The sequence below is a fragment of the Dasypus novemcinctus genome, chromosome 4 (assembly GCF_030445035.2).
Source record: "Dasypus novemcinctus isolate mDasNov1 chromosome 4, mDasNov1.1.hap2, whole genome shotgun sequence".
NCBI lineage: Eukaryota > Metazoa > Chordata > Mammalia > Cingulata > Dasypodidae > Dasypus > Dasypus novemcinctus.
The window spans coordinates 6,829,957-6,855,423 of NC_080676.1; the positions used below are offsets into that span (position 1 = coordinate 6,829,957).

The 25,467-nt window shown below is 43.0% G+C and overlaps 1 long non-coding RNA gene across 1 annotated transcript; it reads right to left on the reverse strand.

The window, feature by feature from the left end:
• Window positions 1-5,688: 5,688 nt before the first annotated feature.
• On the reverse strand, window positions 5,689-13,118 carry LOC131278331 (uncharacterized). The gene is made up of 2 exons (XR_009185673.1): window positions 12,924-13,118; window positions 5,689-10,196 (listed from the first exon to the last, which is right to left on the reverse strand). It is a non-coding gene; the product is annotated as an uncharacterized lncRNA (long non-coding RNA).
• Between the last annotated feature and the right edge of the window lie 12,349 nt (window positions 13,119-25,467).

The following is a 25,467-nucleotide window of genomic DNA, read 5'->3' on the forward strand; positions in this document are numbered from 1 at the left end:
ATATATCATATCATCCATAAGTTCCTCAATGTGAGTCTTTAGAAGGCAGGCATCTCCCATTTTTAACCACACCACAATATAATCATCACACCTAATTTTTTTCTAAGAGTGTCTTTGTTTGGTTCCGGATTCCAAACATAGTCCATACATTGTATTTGGTTGGTATGTCTCTTACGTGTCTTTTAATCTGTAATTTTTTTTTCTCACGATTTATTCATTGAAGAAATCTGATTGCTTTCCTGTAGAGTTTCCCACAGTCTGGGTTGTGCTGATTCCATCCCCATGGGGTCATTTAACATGTTCCTTGGTCCCCTGTACTTTCGATAAACTGTTTTTAGATAAAGAGATTTGATCAGACCAAGGTTTGACTGTTTGGCCAGAGAACCTCGAGGGCGGCCTGGCGGGGGTCTTCAGAGCCCTTGGAGATCCCTGCCTGTGTTAGCCCACCAAGGGCTCTCGAGCGGCGGTGCTATCCTGAGTGTATCGTTCTTTCTTTATGGGCCAGGATTCTTTTAAAAAGAGCTTTCTTTCATCCAACTTGAGGTTTTAATTTATTCTGGTTTCCTATTTTTCAGGGTTTTTTTTTTTTTTAGCTTTTTTCTATACAACCAGAGGTACAGTTGCTATAAGAAAAGCAGCATCCATGCTGACACGCATCCTTTTTAAAGGGTTTTCAGAATAATGAGTGATATCCTAACATCAAAGATTGCGAGGAGGGATATTTTTAGTATCATTATGCGCTCATGGACTTTAATATACATGATGTATTTCAATCCACTGTGGGTATTATTCTTTTTGATGGTCATATTGTCCCATCTTTGGCCAGTGAGAATGAACCCCTTTAATTAGGCCTCAGGGTCCTATTGTTATGACCCTGGTAGTCTCTGATAGCTTCTTTGTTATCTATTGTGACAGATGTTCCAGGCTCATTTTGTACATTTTCTGCCCTACATCTGGACTCAGCCGTTCTCCAAGAAGCCCTAGTTCCTTTCAGAGGGAATGATATTTGGAGAGATGAATTTTTTAATGGACAGATTGATAGTAAATTAGTTATGTGGTCATTTCGAGGAGCTAGAAATAGAAAATTTAAAATAAAGAAGAGAGAGAAAGTGCTAAAGTGAAGGGCACAAATTAAGAACTAAATAGGGGTCCCTTTCAAAAAGTATCATATTAATTTAATCATAATAATACAAGAGGCAAACCTTTAATCAGATCTTTAACCAGACTGAACAGGAAAAAAGTGAAGAGCCAGAAATAAGCAATGTTATGAAGGGAAAAAAAGAGAACAAATGTGAATATACAGTAGAGATTGTCATAATTTAATGCAATAGTTTATCCCCAATACACTGGTAAACAGATCTATAAGAAAAGTTTCTAGGAAAATCTAGACAACAAATTGAAGAAAAGAAACCCTGAATAAACCAAAAACCATGACAGAAATTGAGTTGGAAATCAAGAGTCTTCCCCATCCCCAAAGACCCAGAACAAGGGGAGTTTTGTCAAAATGTTAAGGATGTGTCGGGCAGGACTTTGCTTATCCACTACTATCTCCCCAGTGACTACAAGAGGGTCTGCTGTACAGTGAATAATCAGCAACTACATGCTACAAAAACAATCTTGATCACACACAAATTGTTTTAAAGAATGGAAAAAATGGGAATTGGAAATTAGTTTATGGAAGGGGGTGAGTGCATTCTCAGTACCAAAAAGAGAGAGAAGAGGGAGGGAAGAAGGAAAGAAAAAAGGAAGGGAGGGAGGGAGGAGAAGGGAGGGAAAGGAAAGGAAGGAAGCAAGAAATGGAGGGAATTACAGATCAATCTCATTTATAAAAATAAAAAATCTTGGGTAATACATCATCAAATTGAATTCAACAGTATAACACAAAGGGTAGCAGAGTCTTAAAGCAGAAGCATACTAGGTCTGTACTAGTCAGCCAAAGGGGTGCTGATGCAAAGTACCAGAATTCTGTTGGCCTTTATAAAGGGTATTGATTTGGGGTAGAAGTTTACAATCACAAGGCCCTGCAGAGTCCAACTCAAGGTACCACAAGAGGTCGTTTCTCACCCGAAGTCAGTTACCATGCGTTTACACAAGATGGTGGGCAATGCCTGCAAGAGTTCAGCCTTCCTCCTTCCTCTTTAGGCTCCGTGGTCCCAGTGTCTTCTGATCTCAGCTGTAGGCTCATCTCTCTCCCCGGGGCTCATTTCTTTCCGGGCTCAGCTGCTCTGGTCTCTTCACAAGGTCAGCCGTACACTATCAGGTTCATCTCTCTTCCTGGGGCTGTGTCTATGGAGCTCGCTCTCTTCCTGTGTATCTGCTTCTGTGTGAGAGTCTGTTTTATCAGCCCAAGGGGTTGGACTCAAGGCTGAGTAATACTCCTTCAACCATGATGTGGATGAACCAAAGCCCTACTTTTAACATAATTTAATCAGACATCTCAACTGAATCTAATATAATCAAAGGGTATCACACCCAGAGAAACAGACCAGTTTATAAACATAATCAATATCTCTTTTGGAATTCATAAATAATATCAAACTGCCACAGGGTCCATAACAGTATATCATGACAAGGTAGGGCATATCCCAGGAATACAGGAAAATGTATTCATATAATATACCATATGTTTTAGTTTGCCAAAGGCTGGCAAGGCAACCCAGAAATAGGTTGGCTTTTACCATGGGGATTTATTAGATTACAAGCTTACAGTTCTGAGGCCATGAATATGTCAAAATCAAGGCTTCATCAGGCAATGCTTTTCTCCCCAGAGGTTGGCTGCTGGCCCTCCTGGACTCCTGTTGCACGGCAGGGCACAATGGTGGCCCCTGCTGTCTCTCCTTCCTCCTCCAGGTCTCGGTGCTTTCAGCTTCTGGCTTCCTCCAGCTTCCTCTCTGCTCCTGTGGCTTTCTCTCTCCTGGGTCCTGTTGATTTCCGCTTCTGGCTTCCAGGGCTTCCTGTCTCAACTTCTGGGGGTTTTTCTCTCTCTCTCCACATGTATCGTCCTTTTAAAGGACTCCAGTAAGGAGATTAAGACCACCCTGGGTCACGCCCTACTGAAGTCACCTAACCAGAAGAAGGTCCCTCCTACAGCAGGTTCACACCACAGGAATGGGATAGCTCAAAGGACATGCCCTTTTCTGGAGCCCATAAAGCCTCAAACTACCACATGACAATACCAGATTAAATGAGAAACGCTATATCATCATCTCTGTAAATGCAGAAGAAGATTCAATGAAATCCAACACATATTTAGGATTAAAAATAACTTCTACCAAACTAAAAACAGAAAATAATTTCTTTAACCTGGTACAGGGCATCTTTCAAAACCTAAAACAAATAATATACCTAATAGTGAAACATTAGAAGCTGTCCCTTTAAAATGAAGAACAAGGCAAAAATGCCTACATTGTGTCTTCTATTCATCATTGTATTGAATACAATTCTAATACGAGCATGGAGAGTGGATGGAGGGGACAACACTGTCTTTATTTGCAAATGTCAGAATCCCTATTGAAAATCCAAAATAATTCGGAGACAATTAGAACTAAGAACTGAGTAAGCTTGCTAAATACAAGATTTATATACAAAAATCATTTTGAATTTTATATAATAATCAATTAGAAAAGATCCCACACTAAATATCAAAGTATAAAAAATATGTAAGGAGCCTTGGAATAAATATGTGTGTGTTATGGAAAATGTAACTATGAAGTATTAATGAAGTACATGAAATGAGACCTGAATAAACAGAGATATACTCCATGTTCATAGATAGGATGATTTAATTTCATAAAGCTGTCAAGTCTTTCCCAAAGTAACCTATAAATTTAATATAATTCCAATCAATGTCCAATCAATATCCCAAAAGGGATCTTATTTATGGAATGTGCCAAGCTCATCCTTCAGTTCTCATAGAAGAGTAAAGGCCCAAGAAAATCAAAAACTCCTTTGAAGTACAAGGTGTGCATATGTTTGGGGAGGGAGAGGGGTCCAACCCTTGTCCTACCAGATGTCAGAACTTTCTATAAAGCTATTATATTTAAGAATGAGTAACAGGAAGCAAATGTGGCTCAAGCGATTGGGCTCCCGTCTACCATATGGGAGGTCTAGGGTTCAATTCCCAGGGCCTGCTGGTGAAGGCGAGCTGGTCCACACAAAGTGCTGGCCTATGCAGGAATACTGGCCTGTACGGAGTGCTGGCCCACACAGAGAACTGGCACAGCAAGATGGCACAACAGAAAGAGACACAGAGGAGAGACAATAAGAGACACAGCAGACCAGGGAGCTGAGGTGGCATAAGAGATTGAGCACCTCTCTCCCACTCCAGAAGGTCCCAGGATCAGTTCCCAGTGCCACCTAAAGAGAAGACAAGCAGACATAGAAGAATGCACAGCAAATGGATACAGAGAGCAAACAGCAAGCACAAATCAATGGGGGGGGGGGGGGAAGGATGGAGGAGAGAAATAAATACATCTTAAAAAAAAAAAAGAGTAACAAGTGGCACTGGTGCCAGGATGGATAAATAAATTCAACTCTGTGCTTATTAGCTATGTGACCAGGACCAAAAATCTTAGCCTCTCTGAATGACCTCTTTAACACCATCTGGAAATTTAGCTTTATAAATCTATATCTTAGATCTGTTAAATATAAACTATATAAACTGGTGTAAAGTGGTCAGTTCAGTACAAAATTGTAAGGACACAATAAGTGGTCTTTAGATATACAACTGCAAACAAAGGTAGTCACTAAACTATATCAAGGTTTATTAAAAATGTTAATTGGGACCATTGCGCTCCTAATGTTTCAGCTGCTCCCAGGTTTTGGGGTGTTCTTTGTGCTCCTGCTAGCCCTGCGTTGGCCTTTGTGAAAAATAATAATCGTGATGATAATAATAACAATAAAGCACTGAGCCCTTGCCTGGTGCCTTCCTTGCTTGCTGCCAGGTCTCGGCCACCCTTCTTGTTTTAGAGGCTGCTCTGTGCCAGGTGCAATCATTCCTCACTCTTCCCTCAACCTAGAGGTTCTTAAGGCTTCTTTGCCCTGGGCACCAACAGACACTGACAATGGACACAGCCCACACAGGGTGGAGAACCCACAGCCCAAACTCCCTGTGGCCGGGGGCCACTTAGATGCTCAGGGTGCAGGAATGTTGCTATCTAACTTTAACTGGAAATTCCTTTTTAATACTAGAAGTCAACACAGGAAATCCTTTCAGCGGTTATCTGTGCACAAGGGATTATGGGTGACTTGATTTTATTTGATTTTTTGCATAAGATCACTTTCCTAATTTTTTATTCTCCTACAATTAGCATATTATTCTATAAACATGAACATTAAGGTAATTTGGAGATAGAAACATTCTCAGATGATACGTGTTGCTCAATTTTTTAAAGAAGAAAATTATATTGGGGTTCATCTTGTCCTAAATGGAAGGGGCCATGAGTTTTTATTTGCATCTTCTCTCCTTTTTCCTTTGTTAGTCTTGCTAAGGGTTTATTGATTTTGTTTTCTCAAAGAACCAGCTTTTGGTTTTGTTGATCATCTCCATTGTTTTTTTTTAATTGTTCTCAATTTCATTTATTTCTGCCCTAATCTTTGTTATTTCTTTCTTTCTACTTGCTTTGGGATTGGTTTGCTATTCTTCTTCTAATTTCTCCAGTTGTTCAGTTAGATCTTTGATTTTTGCTCTTTCTTCTTTTTCAATATAGGCATTTAGGGCTCTACATTTCCCTCTCAGCAGTGCCTTTGCTGTATCCCATAAGCTTGAGGGTTTTTGTCTTTTGCTTTTTGTTTTTTGTTTTTTAAGGAGGTACTGGGGATTGAACCCAGGACCTCGTACGTGGGAGGCAGGCATTCAACCACTGAGCTGCATCCACTCCCTGGTATCCCATAAGTTTTGCTAAGTTGTGTCCTCGTTTTCACTCAGCTTGAGATATCTACTAGTTTCTCTTACAATTTCTTCTTTGACCCACTGCTTGTTTAGGAGTGTGTTGTTTAGCCCCCGTATATTTGCAAATTTTCCCCTTTCCCGCCTGTTATTGATTTCTAGCTTCATTCCATTATATCAGAGGAGGTGCTTTGTATAATTTCAATCTTAAATTCATTGAGAGCTGCATTGTGCCCTAACATGTGGTCCATCCTGGAGAAAGATCTACGAGCTCTTGAGAAGAATGTGTAACCTGCTGATCTGGGGTGCAATGTCCTGTATTTATCTGCTGGGTCCAGCTTGTTCCCATATTGTCCAAGTTCTCTGTTTCCCTGTTGATCTTCTGTCTAGTTGTTCTACCTATTGATGTAAGTGGCCTGTTGACGTCTACAACGATTATTGTAGAGACATCTACTTCTTTCAGTCTGGCCAGCGTTTCCTCGTGTATTTGGGGGCATGGGTCCATAAGTTGTGTCTGCGTTTCCAGGGCAGGGTCTGGTCCACGGTGCAGGTACAAGATTTCATTCCTGCATTGCCTTCCGCGTTGTGAGACGTGTTTTCCTCACCAGAGCCATACTTCAGCCAGAGAAACCAGGCCTTTGTGACTTCGGAGCAGGAATGACAAACGACTTCTTTTATCTGAATGATTTTTAGATTTGTAACATGTGGTAGGCACCTTCAATGGCACAGCATAAACCCGAGGTTATTAACTCAGCAGGACGAGTTAAATGGGAGCCCAAGGCGGGCCTGTGTGAGGAACACAGCTAGCACCCGAGGCTGCCCTGCTGCGGCCGCGACTTGCAGGGGTCCTCCCTGAAGTTGAGCAGGGTTCCGCACCAGTCCTGACGGGACCCTCGAGACCCCAGAGGTGCTCCACTCTTTTTCCCACCCAGACACGTGACCGGGAAGATAAACCAGGTCATGGTTCAAGGGTAACTCCCTACCAGTTCCTTTCTCTCCTCCTCTAGAAAGCACATCACAGGCAAATAACGGGAACAGGTGTAAGTTGGTGCTGTTGGGTGCCTGCTTTCCACGTACGAGGTCCCAAGTTCAATCCTTGGCACCGCCTAAAAGAAAAAAAAAGGCTAATAATGCAGATTTTGAGAGGAAAACCCTGAAGATGCTCTAATTTTTAAACAAATTAAATTGCTCAATAATTCACACCTTACTGCTAAAACAGCACAACTGAGAGTGGCTGCTGTAAATACTGAGCCTCGAGCAGCGGCGCGTCCACTGCCACGAGCTTCCCAAGGCAAGGACATTCGTCTCTTCTCAGTAGCCGTGAATTTTTCAGGCTTCTCCAGGAAACACCTGGAAGTCCCTGCTGCTCCCGTGGTGCAGAGGCACCTCACCACTGCAGATTTTTGTCTTGCTTGTTAACTCTTATCACAATATCCAAATTCAATAGGACTAATTCTGAAGGCTGGAAATCAAAATCCCTCTCTGGGCTGAGGTTCGGGCTTGCTGGTAAAAGAGGAAGCAGGAATCTTTTGGTTCAGTGGCACTTTTAAAAAGAAGTTTAATTGAAGTCTGAGATGTTGCCTAAATGGGAGATATAAGTTTTAATTGAAAAATAATTATAACCACTTAATCATTTTTAAATGAGGGCTGTAATTGCAGTCAGTGCACAATAGCCACATACAGACACTGAGATTTCCTCCATAAAGCAGGGATGGTACAGCTTGATTTGCTAATAGCACTTCCACTTCTCCTCCCTTTTGTCTCCAAGATTAATTCAGGCAAGGGCTATTAGTGCTGTTAATTGGTTCTGCAATTTAGACCTTGTGCCTGTGAATGAATGACTGATGCAGTCGCTCAGCCAATAAATGGGAGCACTTCGTCAATGCTCCCTGGTGTCGGGAAGGGCATCACCGGGCCGCCCAGCCCCGTGCCCACAGCCTCCCACCCGCCGGCCCCCGGGACAAAGGGCCCAGGGCCCCGGCCGGGTCCCGGCTTCAGCAGGACCTGCGAGAGGTCAGCACGACGCCTTTGAAAGGAGACCACGTCCTTGAGTCCAGGGGCTCTGCGCCCAGCAGCCCTCCTCCCTGCGCTGGGAGGGAAGGACGGGTTTTCCATGTCCTTGAACCACTCTGTTATGAGGCTGGAAGGAATCGGAGGCCTGGGTAGGAAGCTTGGCAAAAGGAAGCACCAAGCGTGGCATTAGCTTGAAGATAAACAGACCCCGGAGCTCGGGGAGAGAACCTCCTTCCACTGCTGCAGCGCCTTGGTGGCAGGAGCGCCACATCCCCGGGAGGCTTCAGAGAGTTGGCGGGCGCCGTGAGGGGCCATGCCGATTGTGCCTCCCCCTGAGGACCTCTGAGGTCATCGCAAGCCGAAACCCCCCCAAAGAGACCTCCCGATGGAAGACGCCTCCTCTCCAGCTGGCGGGTGCAAAGCCACACTGGATGTCACCGTTCAGAAGACTTTCCTTTGCGCCACGGGAGAAGCCCTCTTCCGCAAACACAGGCCTCCTGCTCTCCGTGGCAGATATTCAGATCCTTGCTTTCCAGAGCTAAGACACTTAGAATCAATGGCCCGCCTGCTAGTTTAGCTCCCTAGGGCAGCCTCGGGCCAGGAATTGCCAACGAGGAGGGTGTGGAATGCCCCTGAATGAAAGGCGGGGCCCAGGGGGGGCCATTAGACTTTGAACGTGGCACATCCCCTGCCTTCCGTAGAGCCTGGAGAACGTGGCTACACATCTGTGCTCAGTGGGGGATCCGTGTTCAGGTGGATCCCTTTCAGGAAGCGATTTTTTTCTCGAACATAAAATTTTTAAATTTCTCCTCCCATCTAGGCAACAGAAATGCACCACACAGGAAGAAGACCAGTGCCGAGATGCAAGGGGGAGGGAAAGCCACTCACATGTTAAGAAAGTGGAGAGAAAGAGAGAATGATCTGGCAAATGTGGCAAAATGTTAAAATTAATGAATCTGGGCATCTGGGGATGAATGGGTAGGAATATTTTAGAGTTCTCTATATGGGAGAACTCTAAATGTATTATTTTTATAACTTGCCTATAAATTTGAAAGTATCTCAAAATAAAAACTAATATATAAATGTGTGTGTGTGTGTAGAAAGAAAATGTTAAAGTGTTTCTTTTCTCCGTTTCTATATTGTAAGATTTATTTTACTTTTATTTATTTATTGTTTACTGGCATGATTATATATACAAAGTTTAAAGAAAAATTTTCACTGTCCACATTTCTTTTTTAGTCATTATTACTATTTGTTTCACTTTATGATTATACTCAAAAATAATTTTGTGGACTATGGATGTGGCTCAAGCAGTTGGGTACCTGCCGCTCACATGGGAGGTCCCAGTTTCAGTACCTGGTGTTGCCTAAAAAGATGAGCTGATACAACAAGCTGACAAATGAGCAGACACAATGAGCAGGAAGCTGGTGTGTCTCAAGCAGTTGGGCACCTGCCTCCCATATGGGAGGTACCCATTTCAGACCCTGGTGCCTCCTTAAGACAACGAGCAGATACAACAAGCAAACACAGTAAGCAGACAACAAACAGACATAAGAGGGAGCTGTCTCGGGTTGACGGAAATATTATTTACAGAAATGTGATTTTTTTGGTTACTATGACTTGTGGACTTTTTGCTAACTAGAATGACTGGAAAGCTATGGGGCCCACTTGGGGTGTCAAACCAGGGCGGAGAAAGAGCTATCCCAAGACAGAGATTGAGTGGACTCTGGGAAAGCAGAGTTGTCTTCAGCTTGCCCTTGACTGATTCAGCTCCTTCACTGCATTTTGCAAAACACTCCAGAAGGCAGCAAAAGCCCTGAACTTTACTCTCTCATAAGAGCTGGGCCCCTAACCTGAAGCCCGAGGGAAAGAGTAGGAAATGTCTGCCCAAAGCAAAAGGTGGGCTTAGTCTAAGGACGTCCCGGCCACCACAAAAACCGCTGAGACACACAAAAGAGGGTCCCTAGAAACCTGCTGCTGCGAATGGGCCGATCTATTAACCATGGCGGGCAGAGTTTCTACCTGCTCCTTGGTGAAGAGGACATTGAAATTGATCAGACTCCATCTGCACATATATAATCATATATATAGTTAAGCTACCTGCATAGTAAAAGAATGAGTTCTTCCTCTTTTTTTTTTTTTAATCCCTTTGTGTTCTTTATAAAAATCTCCAAAGATTGTTTCAGAGCCATCTGGCCTGCCTGGCTTTTCGAATACTTGAGTGGGTAGGCGTAGCTTGATGGTCGCAGCCCAAAGGCCATGTTGATAAATTTACTTCTGCTTCTCTCACACCCTTCTGAAAAAAAACAGAAACACCATAAAACCTTGAGTTACACAGAAGATAAATATGTGAATAGCGCTCTAATGTAAAACTGTAATTGGAGGCATTAATCTTATACATAATTGGGGGTTATAGACCTCTGGCCACCAATTTGGCGTTAATTTTGCTAAAAGAAGATATTACAAGATACCTCGTAATAGAATTATTAATATGACTAAAACTTGCCCACCAACATGAACATGAAATCAAAAAAGAAGAAATCAAAGTGTTTACAAATAACAGACAAATAAAAAGATGTTACTGGTGGATAATAACCAAAGTTACTGCAAGTTAAAATGGAACATCTCTTCTCCTTATTCTTTTTCAAAAATAATAAAATTATTGATAATCCTGTTTTCAAGGGTATGGAAAATTGTCATTTAAAACTTGCACACAGTTTATTAGCAAGAGTACAAGTTGATCTAACTTTTTGAGAGGATAATAAGATCAAAATTTTAAACACGCATCTTTTTTGTTTATATCAGATATTGCACTTCTGGGAATTTATCCTAAAGAAATAATGAAATAAGTAGGAAAGGTTAATGCTCTAAGACAAAAATATCATTATTCTTTATCATTAAAAATTGGGGCCACTTAAGCTTATATTAATACAATAGTGATTAAATAAATTATGACATAACCACATAGTGGAATAGTATGGAGCCTTTCAAAAGATTGCAGTAAATTTTAATGTAATGGCAAAAAAATTATTCCATGATCTATTAAGTAAAAAAATAAAGAGGTTATGGAATGTGGGGTGTGACCAGAACATTGAATAGGCACTGCTGCTGACATTTTAAAATGCAATTTTTGTAGGGTCTTTTTTTTTTTTATGGTACCAGGGATTGAACCCGGGATCTTGTACATGAGGCGCTCAACCATTGAGCTACACCCACTCCCCTTTAAGGCTCTTTACTCTCTTCAAAATGTGATCAGTGGGTACAAGCTTCCTCTGCTCCTAGATGAAAACTTCAGGAAGCCCATGAATTTTTAGCTCATTCTTGAGAGAATCTAGACAATCCTACAGTCATTTTAAGTTACAATTACAGTCTCATTTCAAAGTCAGAATGGTTGGTCCATATATTAATCAAAACTCCAAACCTGACTTAATAATTATATGTGAGATGCATTGAGATATTTACCCTTAGCCTGTTTTCCCCCAGTTTGTCATTTGTCTTTCAGCTTTGAATTTTTTTTAAGATTTATTTTATTTCTCCCCACCCCATGTCCATCCCTTCCCCACCCCCTGCTGTTGTTTTACGCTCCCTGTCTGCTCTTTTTGTCTGTTCATTGTGTGTTCTCTCTGTCTGCTCATCTTCTTTTTAGGAGGCACTGGGAACCAAACCCAGGGCCTCCCATGTGGGAGGGAGGCGCCCAATTGCTTAAGCCATATCCTTCCCTGCTTGTTGTTCTCTCATTGCGTTTCCTTGTTGTGTCTCCTTGCTGTGTCATCTTGTTGCGTCATCTTGCTGCATCAGCTCACCATGCCAGCCTGCCACATCATTTCCCTGTCTTGCTCGTCTTCTTTAAGAGGCACCAGGAACCTAACCCCGACCTCCCATTTGGTAGGGAGTGCCCACCTGCTTGAGCCACATCCGCGTCCCTTAGCTTTGTTTTTGAGATGTTTTACTGTACAATTGAGATGCTTTACTGTACAACTCAGTCCAATTCAAAGGAGGGCGGGCTGTCTTCTTGGCTCTCACAGAACTTTCCCCCTCTTGCCTACGGTACCACTCCCCCCACCACCACCCTCACCGCTTCCACACTGCGCCCCCACTAAAGCCTGCCAGTCAGGTGGGCTTCCTAGGGATTGGGAGAGGGGTAGGGTCGGAGGAGGGGTGAGGGGACAGTAAAGGGAACCCATTCAGTGCAAACTGTTTGCTCAGTCAAAGAGACTGAATGAGAAACCAGGAGTGGAGCAGGACACCAAAGACAGAAGCCAACCTGAAGCCGTGTGAGGCAGGTGCAGCTGCTCAATCAGCAGCCCAGCTCTGGGCAGCGGTGGAAACGGGATGCACAGCTCGGAAGGTGGAAAGGACGTCCTGTGCAAGGCACGGCAAGGGGACCAGAGGGGGGGGCGCGCCACAGGAGGGGCCACGGCTGCGCGGCCCTCACCTGCCAGCTGCTTCCTATACGTCACCCCCTCCTGGGCAGCCTGGGCCGTGGGTCTCCTTTAACGAAGCGCATAACCCGGGCTCAGATGGCTGAGTAAACCGCAAAGCAAGAAGCTGAACCCAGGCGGCTGGTTCCAAAGCTCTCCCCGCCTGTCAACGGTTCCCACACAAGAGCCCGCAGAGCGGCATCAAGCAGGTGTTCACAATTACCTGGAATTTTAAAAAATCATGCCTCATCCCTGGCCTCCCCCAGTGCTCTGATCTCTGCAGAACCAGAATCTCTGGGGAGAGGATGAGGAAAGGGGATCTACCCACAAGTTCCTTGGGGGCCCGCGCTGCGCCCAAGCTTGGCAGCTGCTGTGCGCGGCAGCGCGCCGCCTCCAGCCCGTCCCGCGGGGGGCCACGAGCACCCTCTTCCTCGCTGGCCTCGCTCTGCGCGTTACCACGTGCGCGCTTCCTCCGCGGTCGTGAGATGGGCCTTTTCTCCACCGCGCGAGGACGCTGGCCGCAGTTCTGGGGTGCACCGAAGCCCCCCGGCTGGGAAGCGCCCTAGCTGAGAGTCCAGCCTAGGCCCCCAGTCTCCACCTACCACGCGACGGCAGGGGGTGGACGGCGCTGGGTGAGGGGTCCAAGGTGCTGCAGGAAAAAGGCATAATCACGGAGCACCGCGACAGAGAAATCAGCAGGAGTGGCCGGGATGCGGGGGAAGCGGTGGCGGGGCACGCGAGCGGGGAGAGCAGGTGCTCCGCGCCGCGCCTGTGCGTTCGCCCGGCGGGGCCGGAGCTGCGCAACGAGCAGACCCGACGCGCCCCGAGGCGCCCGCGTTCCGAGGGGCTGGCGCCCTCGGGTGGCAGCTGCCGCCCACTGCCGGGAGATCGTGACCGGGCGCCCGCCCAGGGCCGTGGGGGGCAACCGGGGGCCCCAGAAGCACTTGGGAACTTTTAAAAAATACCCACGTCACAAGTCAATAAAATCAGAGTGTCTGGGGACAAGCTAGAACTGAGTTGTCCGGTGCAGGAGCTACTAGTGTAGATACATATAGGAATTCCAAGACTGAGCACCCAAAAAAAGTAAAGCATCACATTAAAAATTCTATATTAATTATATATGGCAATAGTGTTTTGGATATATTGGGCTAAATGAAGCACGTTAAGTAAATTGATTTGGATGTTTCCTTTTACTTTTTAAAATGCAGCTACCAGAAAATTTTAAATTATATTTGTGGCTCAGATCATAGGCAGGATTGCCAGATTTAGTAAATAAAAATAAAGAATGCCCAGTTAAATCTGACTTTCAGATAAACACAAATAATTATTTAAAATTAAGTTTGTGGCTCAGATCATATGTAGGTTTGCCAAATTTAGCAAATAAAAATACAGGATGCCTGGTTAAATCTAACTTTCAGATAAACACAAATAATTATTTTCGTATATTTAGTAAATACGTCTCATGCAATATTTGGGACTTTTTTTTTAATCGGGTTGCTTCATCATCTTTTTTACCAGGAGGCTCCGGGGATGGAACCCAGGTCCTCCGCATGGTAAACGGGCACTCTTAAACTAAAACAATTCGTTGTTTATCTGAAATTCAAATTAACTGTGCCTGTCTTTCATCTGGCCCTAACGTACCTGCTGGACAGCACCCACCTAGACTCTGGCCACTCAAGAGCATGGCCCGAGCACCAGGAGCTTGGTCTCACCTGGCAGCTTTCAGAAACGCCGTCTCAGGGCTTCTAAAACCAGAATTGCAGCTTCGTAAGACAGCTTGACAGCCACAAAGAGCGTGGAGGCTGCCGGAGAAGGAAAACGGGGCCGGCCAGACAGCACGGGACTCCAGACCCCGCCCGTCCAGCCCACAGCGCCCGACACGTGAAGGCTGGCTGGGCAGGTGGACCTTGCGTGAATGTGCGTGAATGAGCGAGTAGTGGAATTGGTGTGTGCTTGTGTAAGAGAGAGAGTGGCTAAATTCGGGAGCAAATAGTAGGACCGAATGAAGAAATTCAGAGGGACCTCTGAACTCTGCAAGGTCCAGCCAAAAGAGGCAGTGGGCTCAGAAAGAAAAGTGACCCGAGGAGCCGGCCCTTCCCTGGCCCAGGACCAGCCGGTGAAAGCCGGCACGAGGCCACTCCTCCTGGCCCAAGAGCCACCGTCCGCAGCCTGGGTGGGGGACCAGGAAGGACCCACCCACGCCAGCTGATTGGCTCTTCTGTGGGACCTGAACTCCTGCCGGCTTGGGCCCCCAGCCCAGGCTCTCCCGTCCCCTGCTGTGACCCATCACCAACTGGATGCCCCTCAGGTGACAACTGAAATCGCAGGGAATGTCTTGCATATCCCTTCATTCTGTAAAATGGATCGGGTTTCGATCAATGCTTTCTTTTCCCAAAATAGTCCTTTTTTCCCCTCATTATTCTTTCAGATTGTAAATGCGATACATATGCACGTGGAGAGCAGAAACTTACAGACCCACTATGGTCCCTCCCTCCACAGATGAGCACTGTTAGAGTTGTGAGGTGTATCCTTCCTGACGCTTCATTCATTTATTTATGTATACACTTTCATTTAGATGAAATCATGCCTAACATATTTTATGACCTCCTTCCTATCAACCCAACTCGGCACGCTTATCTAATTCTTATAAATGACTTCACATTATTCTAATAAATGGAAACACCATAATTTATTTAACAAATCTTTTCTGGACATTTAGGTTGTTTCTAAAGTTTTTTCCTATGATAGACAATGTTATGTTTCCTCCCCCCCCCCCGCCCCCCCCAACCACCCACCCCTCTTTGCCTAGTGAGTTTCTACTCATCTTTCACATTTCAGTTCAATTTCCACTTTCTCAGGGAAAGTTTCCTGAATCCCCTGGACGTGGCCAAACTCCCTTATATGAAATAACAGCACCATGAGTCTTTCCTTTGTGCAGCTGATCGAGGTTAGCGCTTTAGGTTTATACTGGTGATGCGGTGAATGCCTTTCTCCCAGCTATTCTAACTCAAGGAAGGCAAGTTCTGAGGGTTTCCTCCCCATTAAGTCCCCTGCAGCTAAGTGTCCACCTCAAAGCATGCTCTCTGTAAATACATGAAGGGGGGAGGGAGGGAGGGAAAGGTGGAGGAAGAGGGAGAGGGGGAGGAAGAGGGAGGGAGGAAGGATCAAATGATTGAATGAATGAATAAAAATGAATTGAATGCATGAATGTCTCTCTGTTGCCTGAACTCTGGCTTTAGCTCTTCATGTCCTCAGGGACCTCACTCTCGCCATTATTCCTGTTCTCCTCGGAATCTTTATTACCTCTTCCTTTCTCCTGGCTTCCCCTTGGCATTTGCACACTCAAGCCGTGCCTCCCCACCCCTGCCCCAGGTTTCCTTCAATCTCACGACACTTTCCACCTATTATCCTGTTTCTCATCTCTTCTTTCACTGAATTTATGGAAAGCGCCATCTCCTGTGGTTCTCTTCCCTTCCCTGTGTCCTGTTCCCTCCTCACTCTCTACAGCCTGCTTTCTTTCCCGTCAGTCCACTGGCACTGCCCTCCGAAGGGGCACCTGTGATCTCTTTGCCATTAAGTCTTAGTGGACCTCCCCCCCTGAGTCCTCCACCTGCCTGACGCTGTCACATTCTCTTCTCCTCCCAGCACTCTCCTCACTTGCCGTCCAAAACTCCATACTCAAGATCTCCTGTCCACCGTAACCCACTGGGCGGACTGGGGGAGAGTGTAAACTATAATGTCAACTATTATCCCTGCGGTGCAGCAGTGCTCCAAAATGTATTCCCCAAATGCAATGAATGTGCCACCGTGATGAAAGAGGTTGTTGATGTGGGAGGAGTGGGGTGAGGGGGGGTATGTGGGAACCTCTTACGTATTTTTTTTTAATTTTTAAATTTCTCTCCCCTTCCCCCCAGTTCTTTGTTCTCTTGTGTCCATTTGCTGCGTGTTCTTCTTTGTCCGCTTCTGTTGTTGTCAGTAGCTCAAGAATCTGTCTCTTTTGGTTGCGTCATCTTGCTGTGTCAGCTCTCCGTGTGGGCGGCACCACTCCTGGGCTGGCTGGAGTTTCTTTTGCGCTGGGCGGCTCTCCTTACGGGGCGCACTCCTTGCACGTGGGGCTCCCCTACGCGGGGACACCCCTGCGTGGCAGGGCACTCCTTGCGGGCATCAGCACTGCACATGGGCCAGCTGCACACGGGTCAAGGGGGCCCGGGGTTTGAACCGCAGACCTCCCATGTGGTAGGCGGATGCCCTAACCGCTGGGCCAAGTCCGCTTCCCCCTTATATTTTTTATGTAACATTTTTTGTGATCTGTGTATCTTCAAAAAATAGAATTTTAAAAAATGTTCATTAAAAAAAAAGACTACATAAAAAAAAAATCTCCCGTCTGCCTCTCTCGCCCACGCCTCCCAGTCTCTGTGCTGATGCCTCCTCCTCCATCGATGCCTACGTGTTGGGAGTAGCCCCGATGGTGCCCTCCTTGTCCCTCAAGCTGCAAGTTCTAGACTCTTCCTATGTTGTCTCGGTTCTCCTGGCCATCTCAGCTCTCTCATTAGGTGTCATCTATATCATGATCACTGTGACAGTTTGAAGTTCTTTAGGAATCCCGAAAAGGGAAAGATTAGGCTTTTGAACTAATTCATTCCTGTGGGTGTAAGACTCTCTTTTATTATTATTATTAAGAAATAAAATGTATTTGCTAATATTCTTTTATTTCTTTTTAAATAAATTTTATTGATACATATTCATAAAGCATATAATCCATCCAATGTGTACAATCAGTTGTATTTGGTATGATCAAACAGTTGTGCTTTCATCACTTCGATCATTATTAGAGCATTTATATTACTCCACTAATAATAATAATAAACAAAAAACAGACCAGAAAAACCTCTGCCTCTTAATAATGACCTCTCAATCTCCCTAACTTCCCCCGTCGTACACAGCTGCTATCCTGTGCCCATCTTTCTAATTTATTTGTATATATATTTTTGTATAGATGGAGTCAAACAATATGGTAGTACATTTTAGCCAGTTTCTTTCACTTATTTTATTTCCTTTTTTTACCCTTAATGGAAGATCATTAATTATTATTATACCCTACTGTCCGTAGTTTGCTTTGTTTGTATTTTTGCCTGATAATTAACATCTTGTTACATTAACATACATTTGTTCAGTTTCAAAGAAAAAGAGTCTTATATGCTGAGAACAGCTCAGCAATAGGTTTGCACGAAGGGAAGGCAACACAGAACTGAAGAAATAAAAGGACAGAAAGAAAGACACAAGAGAGAAATTAAAGATGGGATCAGGGGACTCGACAGCTTCTGGAACTGAGAGCCCCGACCTAGTATCCACATCGTATTTATTAGAAATTACAAAGCAGTAGTTATCTATGTTTGCTTTCCAGGCTGCTTGTTGTTAAAGCTGCAGCCCTGACCAAGTGCAAACGTCTCCACACGCAAACAATTTTCATGCTGACCAGACAGTGTTCTGTCTAGTCAAGGCTGGTGTTCCTAAGCCCACGCTTCTTATCTGCATTATGGAAGTGTTTCAACTTCAAGTCAGGGTCCCATGATCAAATTCAAGCTATTTTCCCACATTTCCCCCTTTTTGTTTCTGCAAAGCAGTGAAGGCAGATTTGGAGATTTCTTGCTGCTTCATATCCTGGAGGGTTTGTAGCATGCATCTGAGGACTAAATACATACAAAACAGATAGGAACAGATAACTAATACACCTCCTAGAAAACCACCTCCCCAACTCTTAGTCCATATCATAGGGTTCAGGGATCTTAATCCATCCACAATTCCTGTCATAGTTTGTGAGGTGGGAAGCAGTTGCAAATGAGCATGTTGAGTGCTTGTTTCTTGGGCTTGTAATTGAGAAATCCAAGCTAAAATTGTTTTTATGACCACACAAATGACGTTTCCCTGATTCCTAAGGAATATCACTGCTATTATATACATAGGGGATCACACAAAAACTAGATATATTCCAATCACATTGTAGGCATAAGCACATATTTACAGTTTGCAATTCCTTTCCCAAGCTCAAAACTGCATTTTATACATAAACTATATCTGCAGTAGATTATACAACAACAAACAATAAGACTTCCACCTAGCAGACATTTAATTAATAGACTTTCATTTCTCATGGGCTTAAGATTCCCAACCAGCAAGGCTATACAGGCCAGGACGCAATCAAAAATGACCTCGTTTTCCCCAGTTTATATAGTTTGAGGCATAGGCAGTGACAAATTATTGTTACTCCCCCATTTTGGGCTGTGGGGCAGCTGGAAGTTTATCTCATAATTTCAATGCTTTGCGTTGGTCTCACCGTTAGCATCTTCACTGGACCTGGGGCCACAACTCAGTGTTGAATTTAAACTGAGCTCATTGTTGTGCGGATTCATTTTCTAGTCAGAAAATAGTAACTGTCTTGTTGTAAGAGTCCCGATGCAGTGTCTGCAGCAGTGAAAGCAAACCTCGTCCCTCCCGAGAGCAGCAGGGGCTCCATGTCACAGTCATTGGAGAGAGCGCCATGGACACTCACGGGTGAAGTCCATGAGCTGCTGGCGAGTAGCAGGCAGCCGGAACTGCCGGGCTAGGCACCACAAGGTCTGGTACTCACGATGTTCGTCTTTCTGGGGGAGCCACTGTGCTTCTTCTCAGGTCTCAATTGTATGGCTCTGGATCTTCACGTGGGCATCTGCCTCTACAGTCCTGAAAGGGATGTTAGAGGAGTGGGCAGGGACATGACAGACAGTTACCTTTCACTGCTGGCAGGGTCCCAGATGTTCTTCCACAGATCTCTCCCCCAGAGGGTGAGTCACAACAGTCCACTGTTTCTGTCTTGTTTTCAGTGTTTACAGTCCACCCTCAGGTAGGGATGGCAGGCTTCAGAGTGACCAGACACTGTTGGGTTAAGCCTTTCACTTTCAGCAGGGCTTCCTATGCTGCACACAATTGCTTTTTTATATTGTACTTTTGGCCCCTTCCCAGAGTTGTGACTACAGCCCAAGGGGTACTTGTTTAGAATGCTGCCTTTGCCACAAACCCCACCCAAAGCCAAAATTGGGGCTGGCTACATCCAATTCACAGGTTAAGTCAACGTCCACCTTCTCCCTCTTTTTTTATTTTTTAAAGCAGCCTGCTGGAGGTCCTCCTACTCGCATGAAGGACCTATCCTAGTTAACACATGCGATGGTTTTAATATTGAGCTAAGTGAGGGGTGAAAGATTTTTAGTATTCCAACAATATTACAAACTACACTAACATGAGAAAACATTGTACTTTATCAGTTACAGCAGAGGGTATAGTTTTCTCTTACCCAACCAAACAACATTTAGGAATTTGATAGTCAGCAGAGACCTTGTAGCCTGTCCCAATTGTTTGCCTATTTTAGGCTCTTAAGATAAGATACTATTGTCTCTCGTGTTTCTTTTAATTCTGAAAAAAGGATTAGTGGTTCAAGTAATGTCATCAGTAGGGTTTCAGCCACAGACGTCTTCTATGCAGCCAGATTCTTTGCCATCAGGCGGGGGAAGATGGTTGGCTTATGCACACAGCCTTGGGGAAGACTGCAAAAGTCCATTGTTGGGTTTTCTACAGGTAGGGGAATGCAGGCTGGCTTGACTTGCCTAAGGCAATACTAAAGAAAGTCTTAGCAAGTTTCTACACAAAGTGATAGTGACATGGTTGGATATTAATTTTTTGCAAAAAAAACTAGCAGTATTTGGGACTGCTGCATACTACAGTGGTGTTACTTTAATTTATAGTAAGAGATTCTTTCTGTGACACATGCCATTAAATAATTACAACCATGATTAACAACATTGTACTTTTGCCTAATATTATGCTGAAACATTGGTAAACTTCCAGGAATTTTATACACTCTTTAAGTATTCATATGAACTTTTCGTTCATACAACTTTAATTAACAGAGGGTTAAAGAATCCTTTTAATTTTTTTTAAAGATTTATTTATTTATTTCTCTCCCCTCCCTCCCCCCCACCCCGGTTGTCTGTTCTCTGTGTCTATTTGCTCCATCTTCTTTGTCCGCTTCTGTTGTTGTCAGTAGCATGGGAATCTGTGTTTCTTTTTGTTGCGTCATCTTGTGTGTTAGCTCTCCGTGTGTGTGGTGCCATTCTTAGGCAGGCTGCACTTTCTTTCGTGCTGGGGGGTCTCTCCTTGCGTGGCGCACTCCTTGTGTATGGGACTCCCCTACACAGGGGACACCCCTGTGTGTCAGGGCACTCCTTGCACGCATCAGCACTGCGCGTGGGCCAGCTCCACATGGGTCAAAGAGACCCGGGGTTTGAACCGCGGACCTCTCATGTGGTAGACGGATGTCCTAACCACTGGGCCAAGTCCGCCCCCCCTTTTAATTTTATAACACTTTTAAACACTTTCCATTCATGTTACAGGAACTTAACTATTTTATTACTTTACTTTCTTCAAGGTAAAAAAACAAATTATTTTCAATAGTTTGAAATAAAAAGATACTTTTCAAGATCTGACTTTGAGAAAGCAGATTTGAATATTATGTTCCTTTAAAAGTGATGAGACTTTCTTAAAAAACCAAGGAAACGATAAAGTTAAAGTACAAGAAGCTATTTTGATAAAACAGACTTTTTTTGTACACTGATTATTCAGGAGAAAAGCTCTTTATAAACTTTTACTAAAACAGACCAAAGACTTGAGACATTTTGTAACCCTAACAGAGAAAGAATAAAATTTTAGCTTTGCATCAGTATATGATTTGATACTAAAGCTTTTAAAACTTAATAGATAGACCCATCAAATCTTACTCAACTTTAACGATAAAAATTCCTTTTCCACTAACCTTCTGCACTTTCAGTATTCATTCAGGTTTTATTCCACATTTTACTCTTTTTAAATAATCAATCATTTTATCTTAGGACAAAATTATTTTCTGTTTCTTTAATAATAAAAACACATTCTATACATCTTATATATATAATTAACCAAAATTATTTTGGAAACTGTTTCCAATCAAACCCTTTACAACATACAATTACCACCAACACTAAACAAACTTGTCAAAATAATTATTCAGTTTGGTTATATGCAAATATAACTTTTCTTTATTTCAAATACCTAGTAGCATGCAATACTAGAAACAATCTTTTAGAAAACAAGTTGGCAGGGGAGGCTGGCTACCAACAAGTTTTCCTGTTATACAATTACTTTTTGTTATTATTATCAATTTAGTTTTCGTTTAATAATGACATCTTGGAATAAGCCATTCAAACACTTTAATTCAAACAATGCTTCCACAAACTTCTTATAATTATTTATAACCATAAAGACTATAATTATATTATTTTAAGACAAATTTCACCTTCACAGAACACATTCCCTTACTTAAAGTTATCACAATACCTTCTACAACTTGCCACATGCATTCAAGTGCCGTCCTGCATATTTCCATTTTGATTTTATGAAAACTAGCTATCTTATTTTAGAACAGAACACACTCTTTTGAACAAACTTATTAAATTTCAGTCAGCACTCCCACAAACTTTTTACCTTCTTTAATATTTGTTTAACTTTCACATGCTTCATTTTATCCTGTGAGGAAAAATTAACTATTCACTTCAATTTTAGGCAAGAACTATTTTTTATGAAGAGACTTATAGTAATTTCATTAATCGTTTTATAATTTTTTTCATTGTAGAGATCTTATTAACTTTCAAACTTATGTATTAATATAAGTGCTTATTTAATTTTGGGCCATTTGAATAGAGCTCTTTTAGAAATTTTTATTTATTAATTTATATTACCATCCAGAGATATCAAAATATACACTGACATTGAACAAATAGACAAACACAAAACAATTACCACACACCGACAGAAACATAAAGTTTACAATTTGACTCATAATTCTTTTCTGGTATAGCTGTTTTTAAGCTCTCCATCATTTCACATCTTAGATTTTACTGCTTTTAAGATTTCTTTCAGAATCCGTGTTGCCTGCAATGTGCAAGCTTGTTCTTGGAAACACTTTTGTTAGTAATCAGCAACCAGTTAGGGTGCCTTGAGCAGCATAAATGCAGTTAAGCTCTTATTCAGCAGTTTAGACAGACAGTTAACACGCATTTTTTGGATTACTACTTTTGAAGACTACACTGAGACTTGAAGTTCAGGAGTAAGCTATTGATTCAAAACTAAAGTTCCTTTCACACCTTGATAAAAACTTTGTACTAATTTTATTAATTTTGCTAAAGAGGCCCATCAGAATTAGCATGGAAGCAAAACAGAACACCAATGTTGCCATATTTTCCTTCTCTTCCGGAGGTTTAATTCTGTTAGCCCCCACTAGCCCACAGCCACGTTATCATGTAGGCAGCATAAGGGGGGTTTGCACAGTTGCTGCCAGAATATTTTTCTTATCTTAGTTAACACTTTAACAGAGAATTTTCTTACAAGCATGATTTCACTAACATGCTTATTTAGCACTTTTGCCTGCACAGGACATTGTATTTGTGACTTAACCTCTCCTTGCACAAGCGGCCCCACATGATTTCCTCTGTCCTAGCCTGCAAGATGCCCTGTTGTACAGCTGACAACTTTGGCTGAACATCTCCAGGCAGAGGAGGGGGAGGGGTCAGCAGAGGGGAAAGTGACTTTCTAAAGTGAATTTAGGAAGGAGCTGAAGACAAAACAACTTTAGATTTAGAATCAAAACAGATTTAATAGTAGTCCAAGTTCTATGAGGTGCAGAGGTACCCAAAGATGTACTTACCAAATCCAATGGATGTGTCATGATGATGGGAACGAGTGTTGTTGGGGGGGGGAGAGGGGGGGGTGGGGGGTGGGGCTGAATGGGACCTCACATATATATTTTTAATGTAATATTATTACAAAGTCAATAAAAAAAAATAGTATTCAAAAAAAAATAAAATAAAATAAAATAATAGTCCAAGTGGACCAAATAGCAACCGAGAGCAGAACACCTTGTATATGTAATATTTTTAACTCTTTTTCCTGCTCTTTCCTAATCTCCTAATTCTAAACTTCCTATTGCTGGGAACTATGAGCAATCTCTTTCTATAATCTCTAAGGGTTCTAAAATACGAGACTCACTGGTCTCGGCTCCTCCTGCCTTGAGTTTTTTTAGGAGACAGACATACGGGTGAACTGTCTCCGTTTCCCATGGTACCTCTGCTAGAATGCCCGAGCGTCCTTACTCCCCGAGGACTGGGAAGGCCTGCTACACCACTCGGGGCCCTGCGCCGTGACACCTTAGTTTCACTCGAAGCAATTCTTCCCCTCGAGTCCCTGTTCGGGCACCAGTTGCTGAGCAGCTCAGCAATAGGTTTGCACGAAGGGAAGGCGACGCAGAACTGAAGAAATAAAAGGACGGAAAGAAAGACACGAGAGAAAATAAAGATGGGACCAGGGGGCTCGACAGCTTCTGGAACTGAGAGCCTCGACCCTGGTTTCCACATCATGTTTATTAGAAATTACAAAGCAGTAGTTATCTATGTTTACTTTCCAGGCTGCTTGTTGTTAAAGCTGCAGCACCTGCCATGCTGGGGAGCAGGCCATGACCAAGTTCAAACGTCTCCACACGCAAACAGTTTTCGTGTTGACCAGACAGCGTTCCGTCTAGTCGAGGCCGGTGTTGCTAGGCCCACACCTTTTATCTGCATTATGGAAACGTTTCAACTTCAAGCCAGGTTCCCACATTGAAATTCAAGCTATTTTCCCACACTTATATGTACAATAGCATCCATATTCATGTTTTACATGAGTTTTACTGTCATATATAGTCCCATGTTACAGTTGTTAGCTTTCCTTCTAGTCATATACATAACCTTAAACTTTCTCTTTCAACCATGGTCATACCCGTAAATTAGCACAGCTAGTAACAAACACTACCATGTTCTTTCATCATTCTATTCCTTTCCAAAGATTTACAAACAACTTTTTACCAATTCTGCACAGATTGAACCTCAGCTTTCCATACTTTAACCTCATTCTATTTTCTGGTGACCTATATTCTAGTTATTAACTGCATGAGTTTACAAAAAATGTTTAGTTCACAATAGCGCTATCGTACAGTATTTGTCCTTGTTACCTTTATATGGTAACAGAATAAAAATGTTTTTAAAAGTCCATGGAACTACATTACACAAACAGTGAACCCTAAGTTAAACCATGGACTTTAATGAATAGTACAATTATGAAAATGTGCTAGCATCAATTGTAACAAATGTTCCATACCAGTGAAAGGTGTTAGTGGTGGGGTGGTGTATAGAAATCCTGTACTTATGCATGACTGTTCTATAAACCCACAACTTCTCTGATAAAGAAAAAAACATATTTTTTAAAAATATATATTCAAGGAAAGATGATTAGAAGGAAATAAAGCCAAGATGTAAACCATGGAGGTAGAATGGCAGTTTATTATTTCAGTCTTTGCGCTTTTCTTATTCTTTTTCAAAATTTTTGTTTCACATTTTCTACCATTTTATATTAATTTTATGATAAGAAAAAAATTAACGCTGTTATTTAAAGAGACACTTTGTAAAGGAAAATGCGGGTCAGGGCCTTAATTTTCCCCATGACTCAAAAAAACCTTGAGTAAATTTTCAGCTCCTGTGAATAAAAGCACCCAAAGGTGATCGTGCAGTTTCTGTGCTGAGTATGAGGAGGTGGCAGGAAACCTCGCGGGCCTACAGTGAGTCAAACCGAAACCAGCCTTCCCCGCCTTGTTTGCTCTCTGGTCTCACTATGCTCCTGACTCCTGAGAGCCGAAAGGCAGAGGACCGCTGCTTCCCCATACGGAGAGTCTGCTCAGATAAGGCGAGTGCTGGTGGGTGAATGTACACCTTTCCAGCCATCACCTCAGCCACTGGCATGTAGGGGGTTTCCTCTCTTCTTACTGCCATCCTTAAGTTATTACGTATGTTAACCGAAGGTGGTTTAATTTTATATTAACTTTTTTTCATTTAAACTAATCAAAAGTCAGAGAGAGGGGAAAAAAACCTTCATCAGTTCACATGTGTAAAATCTTCAGTCTGAAATTTCTAATTCAAATTCTTAAGACAAATGATTTCTCACAGCACTAAATTCTGTAGATTGTCTTTTCACGTTCTTGATGGTGTCCACCGAAGC